This window comes from Conger conger, chromosome 1, assembly GCF_963514075.1.
Source record: "Conger conger chromosome 1, fConCon1.1, whole genome shotgun sequence".
NCBI classification, from domain to species: Eukaryota; Metazoa; Chordata; class Actinopteri; order Anguilliformes; family Congridae; genus Conger; species Conger conger.
Window position 1 is genome coordinate 64,763,345 of NC_083760.1, and position 8,130 is coordinate 64,771,474.

Sequence of the window (8,130 nt, forward strand, 5' to 3'; positions counted from 1 at the left end):
GAAATACGTATAGTTTTGTATGCGCAAAAATAAAGATTTACTAATATGGTTAATTGGTTAAGTTAACCACATACATTATCCTTTATGTATTGCTGTAAGACATTTCTGAGAAATGAAGGCTAGTAGCTCAGCTCTGTGCTTTCTTGTGTAGAATGACTAAAATTAAATTGACTATAAATTCAAGCAAATGAATCAACATGTATTTACAGTATTTTTAGTGCACGCCTATGAATGAATATAGGCCTAAGCAAATATCTAAATCAAAGGCTAACAATGTATTCCCTAGTTGTAAACAACAATGTCGTAATAATAAACATTATTGTAGAAAAAACATATATAGCAGCATATTAAATATATTCCCTTATAAATTATCATATTTATTGACATGGATAGAATGTGGAAATGGTTTCTATGTCTGGTGGTTGTGCCAACCAATGTATTGAACACTGAAAATGACATATGATTGAATAATAAGCATGCTTTTTTAATTCAATGGATTTGCCTTATGTCTGTATTGCTGAAGAAAAGGAAACAGAATAATCTATTTTCTGGGGAAATGTGTTGATGCACAAAGCTTGTGATATTATTTTCATGTTGTAAATGTATTTCTTCCTCTGGGATCAATCAAATGTTCATGTTCTTTCTTTCAGAGGTATAATATTACATAGACTGTTTATAGATTTATGCGGTGCTGAAATTTCAATGACAAGCGCGTTATGCTAAAAATAGCCTGCTCCTCCTGGATAAATATAGCAAGATATTAAATCTAGACCACAGGAAAGGAACAGACACCAGGAATCTGGGTTTATGTTCTGCACATTAAAAATACACTGCACACAAACCCAGGACTTCCAGCAGCCTGGATCTGTCGCACGGTTCTTCTGAAGATAGATCAGAAATGCCACTTTGCAAAATTAACTGATTAAAATTATATTTGACTTTGACTCAGGTCAGAGGCCCAGTCATCATGTTTCATGCTAGCCTAACATAAAACATTTATTTTACACTAATAAATAATGATAATAAAAGGCTAATAATTATTCAAATTTAAATCTAATCAAGAACAATTTGAGTTGATTATATGTTAGTGTCTCATTGAATGCAGCAGATAAGCAATACCTTGTCTAAATGGGTAAAAAGTTGTTCTCTAACTCTGTCCTAGGGTAACACTGTTTATGTTGGTTTTTGTTCCAACCACAATGGCAATTTCACATTTTTAACAAGCTTTTTTTTTTCTCAATTGGGCTTTTTTCATGTTTAGATAGATTACTTATCTTATTAAGCCTCATTATGTCCAAAAAGGCTATGCATGCCACAAATAATTAAAGTTTCATATTCACACTATGTTATATTGTATATGATTACATAAGGAGGCTGAATAGGCCCCTAATTGGTGAAGGTTTGGACACTTGGCCACTAAAGCTAAACATTTGGTAGATAATTAAGAATTCATAGACCAAACTAATTTCAATGAGCCAAACCTGCATTGTGTTAATGCATTTCAGAAAAATGTAATAATGTGTTCAACAACCTAATTAGGAGAATTTTGATTCACCTCAGTATGTAATTTGATTAGGTAAAAAAAATTGTTACCTCCATTATGTAATTATTTGGAACAGCACGATAAGCACATGGGACTTTTATTCGCTTTGGTATGCATAGCTATTTCTGACATAATATGGTTTAAGAGAATAAAAATACTCCTCTTGTGAAAAGTGTCTAATTAAGAAAAATGAATCACTTGTTAAAATTCTGGGTTTGCAGTTGTGGTTGGAACAAAACCACAGTTTGAGGATATAAACCCAGGAGTTTGAGAATTACTGATCAAAATCACCTTATGTCCGATCTTGCTTTGTGTTTTTGGTTGTATAATTCACAGTCCTTTTATTATCCTAATAATCAGTTGGATCTTTAAGGTTGGAATTTGTATCTATTGTAATATTAAATCCATATTATTTTACGCCATTTTTCAGGATTTTTTTTTTTCTACAAATGTAATCTGATGTAATACAGGTGCCCCAAGGACCAGTCACTCCTGATGCTGTCATCCTTGTAGATGGAAAACTTCTCATCCCGGGGCGACACTTGAGCCACTATGTCCCCTTACAGGGCCGCTGGCCGTATAGTAGCTGACAGGCAGGAAGCCATGCCAGCCCATGGGGCCTGCCCATGCACTCAAACAGTGCCTAAACATGATGAGTCCCTCTGGAGCTTTAATATGGGCTCCTTTACCACTCACGGAAACTCACCAAACAGAACACAAGGAAGCGGCCGCTTCCACCAGAAGTTAATATCTGTTCTGTGCTAGCTTTTCTCCTGAGGAATGTGGTTTATGATTATGGTTGCTTATTGACTATGCCAGACACTAAAACACTTTGATTAATGTGAATTGGACCAATAATTATAGAGAAAACGTCAAATAACTGCATGTCCCTGTGTTCGGAAGGCCATGTTAGCTCACGATGGTTTGAACACCCTATAAGCCTGCCCGGTTCGTAGTTTCTCGTTTGCAACAGCTTCCTCACCACAATGTCATAGTGGAGCACTATTGCCATGTCACTGTATGCTGAAATGGATCATGTATGCGACTCGTACCAAGTTTCTATGAAAATGGAAGGAATTATACTTTACACACACACAAAAACCAAAGCTTTTCTGGAAGTAATATTCTTGATATTCGTCATGAAAGTTGCACTATTCAGAAAATGGTGAGCTAACTTGGTGTTCAGAACGTGGTGAGTTTACATTAATGTGAAACCTCCCACCTGGAGCCTGGATTCTCTATCGCTTTATTATTATTTTATTACTTCAATTCAATTCAGCAAAACATGTACAGACTCTCAGAACTTGCTTTTAAATGTATGTAATTTTTATTTTCCTTTCATATTATTAAAATTATTTTTTTTACTTCTTCTCAATTTATTGACATAGCTTGTCCAATGTGAACGGTTTGGGACAGCTCCAATTTTATTACTATGCATTGTTTCCACAGGTGTATCTTAATGAGAAGAGTTCAGGCTCTGGTAGATTTAGATACATTTGGGTCAATTTTTCTGAGATATGCATCTAGTCCACTCTTCATTGGGTATTCACAGTCTACCCCTCAGCCAATCACAATTTTGATGGCCAACTTTGGTCAAAGGTCTTAAATGTGGTCTTGCGAAGCCCTGGCAAATCTTGTCTTGGTCTGGGTATTGGTGAATATTTGAACAGTCTGGTCTTGGTCTGACTCTGCCTGATACACATGGGGATGCAAATTATGAAAAGGCTTTATGAAGAAAACATATTTGTATAATCCCAGAGGAAGAAATACAGTACATTTACAACATGAAAATAATATCACAGCTCCAGGTGGAACAAAATAAAACAAACAAACAAACAAGCTTCAAAGTTCGGGGAGCTCCCACAAAATACATTAAAAACACTGAAAATAGTTATGAGTGCTAATGGATACTTTATTTTTTTTGCACTTTAATTTAAACAAATTTCTTGGTACATTTTATGGAGAATTTTCTTTGATATGACAATCAAAGTATTAATATGTGGACTGTCAAGAAGTAGGTTATAGTATAATGCTATACTGATACCTCGCAGACAAGAGGACACATACTGAGGGCATTATAAAGTATGGAACAGCTATGTGAGAATATAAATACTGTATACCAATAATATAATTGTGATCATATACTCAATCAGTAGTTCATCGGTGGTCTGTTTTTGTCAGACCTATTTGGTATTAATGTCCACCTAGGATAGACAAAACAGTGGTGCTCCTTCATGATTGTAGGGTCTCAGATGACTCACGCATAGACCATAAACTCCACAGTGAGTCACATCTGCTGGGAACAGTGGCCACTGACAGTGGTTGCCTAAACTTGCACTTAGAACATTTTTCATTTCTGGAAAAGGAAGGGGGGGGGGGGGGGGGGTGGTGGATCTTGGGCATTTGCTTGATTACTCATTGTATATGTCCTACTCACCCCTCCTACCCTGGAATATTCAGTCACCTGTGTTTACACCTCTCTAAGGACAGGATGGTGTCTCTGCTCTGTGGCACTTCTTCTCTCAAGGCCAGCTTTCACAAGCAGTTTCTCAGCCAGCACTGCAGTGAAGTTCAGGCTGAAATGTAGAAAATAATAATAAATACATTTGCCATCAAGCACTTATCCAGAGCTTTCTCAAAAAAAAATGTTCTAAATACAATTAATTTAAACAGCAAGCTATTCTCCTGAAGTAATCCGGGTTAAGTACCTTGCTAAGGGCTAGTGGGCTACAACCGCAGTGTCCCAGCCACACCCACAACCTTTGAGTTACAAGCCCACTGCCATAACCATCACACAACACAGCTGCACTGCAAAGCTTCTAAAGTGCACTAAAGCATCTAATAACTATTTTATGAGATTTTGGGAAGCAGTACCTGCAAGGTACTATTGTAGCTTGGTTGTTCAAAAACAGCGACGACAACCAAGCAGTTTGAAGTAAAAACAACTCTAATCCTGCCTGTTTCCCACAGGATGTTGTGGTTTGGGGATGACAGCATGCAGATTTCTCTCAGGAGAACACCTGTATAAATAGAGCATGAAGTGACGTGTGATCTGCAAAAGGAGGGGGGGGGGGGTCGGCCATTGGTGGAAGGATCAGGAACAGGGACACTGCATCTCTGGCTCCAATTTGTAGAACATTTCGCTGCCCAAAAACTGCACTTCCTCAGCTTCAAAACGCTTTTCACAAGCCCTTGGAAAGTCAGTGGGTGATGTAACAGACACTCAGCCCTAGTCTATGACAGAAACACACACCAAAACCTATAAACCTGCACTGTCATCTTCATGCAGTGTAATAGCAGATGCATACGCAGTTTGCCAATTTATAAGTCACATCTTTAACACTGAATTACGCCAGTGAATATCTGCAACAGCACTGTACTGTTCCTATAATCTTTCACTTCAGCAGCATACAACCTTTGAGAAAATTATTTGGATAAGTCGAGGAAAGTATTTGTAACTTGAGCTTAAGGAAGATTAAATTGGTTTATCAAGTTTTATTCATTAGAGCACTCAAAGCAGTGTGCAGTGAGCACTTAATAGACAAATAAATGATTGATATATTTTGTTAAGTGGGTGGCTAAGAGCTGTTCTACAGCACCTGTAACCACCCAAATTGGGAGGAGTAATTGTTTAACTACATAAACCTAATTGCTTCAGTAAATATGCAGCTGTGTGAATGGGTAATACTGAAAAACAAATAGCCCCTGTCTATTCAACAAATGAAGGCAATTTTAAAAGCATGCCTGGCTAGAGAGAAAATAAGGTAATGTAATTAAAGAGGAACTCTAATCTTGAACCGAAACTCAAAAGGAAAAAATGTTTGCCAATGCTGATCAGCAGATTGTGCTTATAGCCACAGCTGTTTGCAAGCTTCTTTTTATTATATTACATTGCTTTTTATTTATAGTTATTCTATTTAATGGCATTAATGGAAAAAGTACCCGGCTAATTGTCAAAATAATGCTAATGTATTAATAATGCAATTATAAACACCCATACATATTACAACATCTTTCTTAATGCCTTACTTTCTCCAGGTAAGCTTTCTATACGTAAGGGATAATATCCTATGAACAAATAAGTTATTAGGAAATAATTGCCCGACAAGGTGATCCTCTTGATGGAGAGGATCAACCGAATCTGTGGCACAGCTATGAGAGCAGGCAGGCCATGGTCCACGTCACCAAGCTGTACGTCTCTGGCCACTAGGAGAAGTAGTCCATGACCACCCACATGTCGCGATTCCCCCCATTAGCTACCCTATTTATATCTGTCACAATCCTACGTTGTATGAAAGGACAGGATGGATGGGGTAGGAAGATGGGGTAGGAAGAATGTGACGGGGCCATTTTAATGTGCAATAATTTTGCTAACATTCCCCCCACCAGTCTGTAGCTGACTGAAAACAAACTAAAAAAAGAAATTGCCATAAAGTTAATAAACCACACATGAAATACATCCTTGTACCCAGGCCAGCATCATTTAATTAATGGAGCAAGAAATTTAAGCTGGTTGCCCCACCCCCTCCCTGGCTGCAGCTATTTCAATAGAGTCTGGACAAGATCCCTAACACTGTGAGACTCCTATCTCCATTATAGCCTGGCGTAAGGCTCATCCAAAAACAATAAGCACAGGGCTCATCCAAAAACAATAAGCACAGGGTATTTGTAGAACTGGACATACAGTATATTATCTTAATTGTTTGGCAGAATACATGATAAAGGTTCTGCTTACACGTCTTTTCATGACACATATTGAATTTCATGAAAAATCTGATGTGTCACAGTAAATGATGAAATGGTCTGAAGTGCGAACACAAGAAATTGCATATGGATCCGTTTTTACTCAAAGAAGTAGACTGGGTCGGATTCCGCTGGTATCTAATTCGAATTTTAAATGTTCCAGCATGTGTTCATGCCTGCCACCAACACTCTACTGGCAGATAATATCCCATAAGTGTGGGAGAATCACCAGAAAGCTGCAGCAGAAAGGAACGCTCTGTCACACTCCTTCTTTAATGCTGGTGATAATTAATGCTTTGTTACTGCGATAGCTAAACCTTCCAGGAGCTTATGGAAATAATATGTACATTTGAAGAGCCAGCGTACAGTAAACCCCTGCTCTCCACATTTTTGTGGGGATTAATTATTTGCTCCTCATAGGAAATATTTTTAATATTCAGAAGAGACACCCCAATATGGTGTCTGGTCTTCAGTTTGTCACTCTTGCAATAGCAGACCAGAGCAGCCACTGCAGTGGTGATGTGGATGTTCACCAGACACAGGTAAACATGCCACCAGCTCCCAGCTTATTGTGAATTGAAAGGTCTTCTCAATAGTAATGCCCTATGAAGCGAAGGAAGAGAAATAACTCATCAAACAGGTTAAATGTCCAATGCATGGAGTGTTATATCAGAGTTTCTGTATCTGTAGCCAATTAAAAACAGGCTCCATATAACTGGCACACCTTTAAATGAATCAGCATAAAACACCAAGAAATGGCTCTACCTTCTTCAGTTGGTACCTTCTTCTTCTTTTTGAGTAGCTGCTTGTTGCAAATCAAAAAATAACATTTCAATTAACTGATAGCAATAAACTAAGGGGACATGATTATGAGCATCCTGTTAAACCTAAAATTCTGCTAACACAGTTGAAAACAGTTGGAACCCTGAATGTACAGTCCTGTTTCTATTTTAAAACAATGACATAATAATGTGAATATACCAACATACTGACTAATACTGGGAAAGTACACAAAAGAACACATTTAAGTACTTCAAGACACATTACAGAAACAAAACAAAGTCCCTAAACTAAATGCTCAATTTCTTTGAAAATGAAACATTTGCATTCACAGCTATATTCCAGGATCACTCAGTCTAGGCTATCATGTGAATAACAATACATGAATTTCACTGATCACCTCTCCTGGTGACCCCTGACCATGCAATCTCCAGGTCCACAGCAGACCTACAAGTGCTTCAAGGTCTTGTGTGTCTGTCTCTTCATATGATCTAATCAGCCTCTACATCTTCTTCACAACCTGCATACATCTATTTTAAGGGACTCTCACTTAGAACCCAATATATGTGTTAAGAGGCTGTCACTGTAATGTTAGAAGTACACTCTCGCTGTCAGTAAACAAGCACTGTAGATATACAGGCATTGTACTATGCTTTTAGATTTGAATTTTTTTAGAGATTAAAGTAAGCACAGAATGTTCTCACAGTACATAGGACATGACATTCTCTTCTTTTCTGATGTGTAGGCAGTGTTTATTAAAATCCACTTTGGGTTTGTAAGCACTGCAGATCCAAACAGGGTTCTATAGCCCAGGAATTAGGCTGAAATAATGGGAGCTTTGATGAAAGCCAATCCAATCTACTGGCAGCCTGCGGTCATTAAAGGTCACTCATCCATGCCTCGCTGTTGTTTCAGCATTCTGCACCCCTGCTTGCTCTCCGCTCTCCCCAGCTCTGGTCCAGCCTGGGGTGGAGAGGGGGGGCAACAACCTCACCTCCTGTGCCCCCACGCTACCAAGCCCGAAATCCAGGGCTCGTGCCAAACCTGTTTCTCTTAGTTTCTTC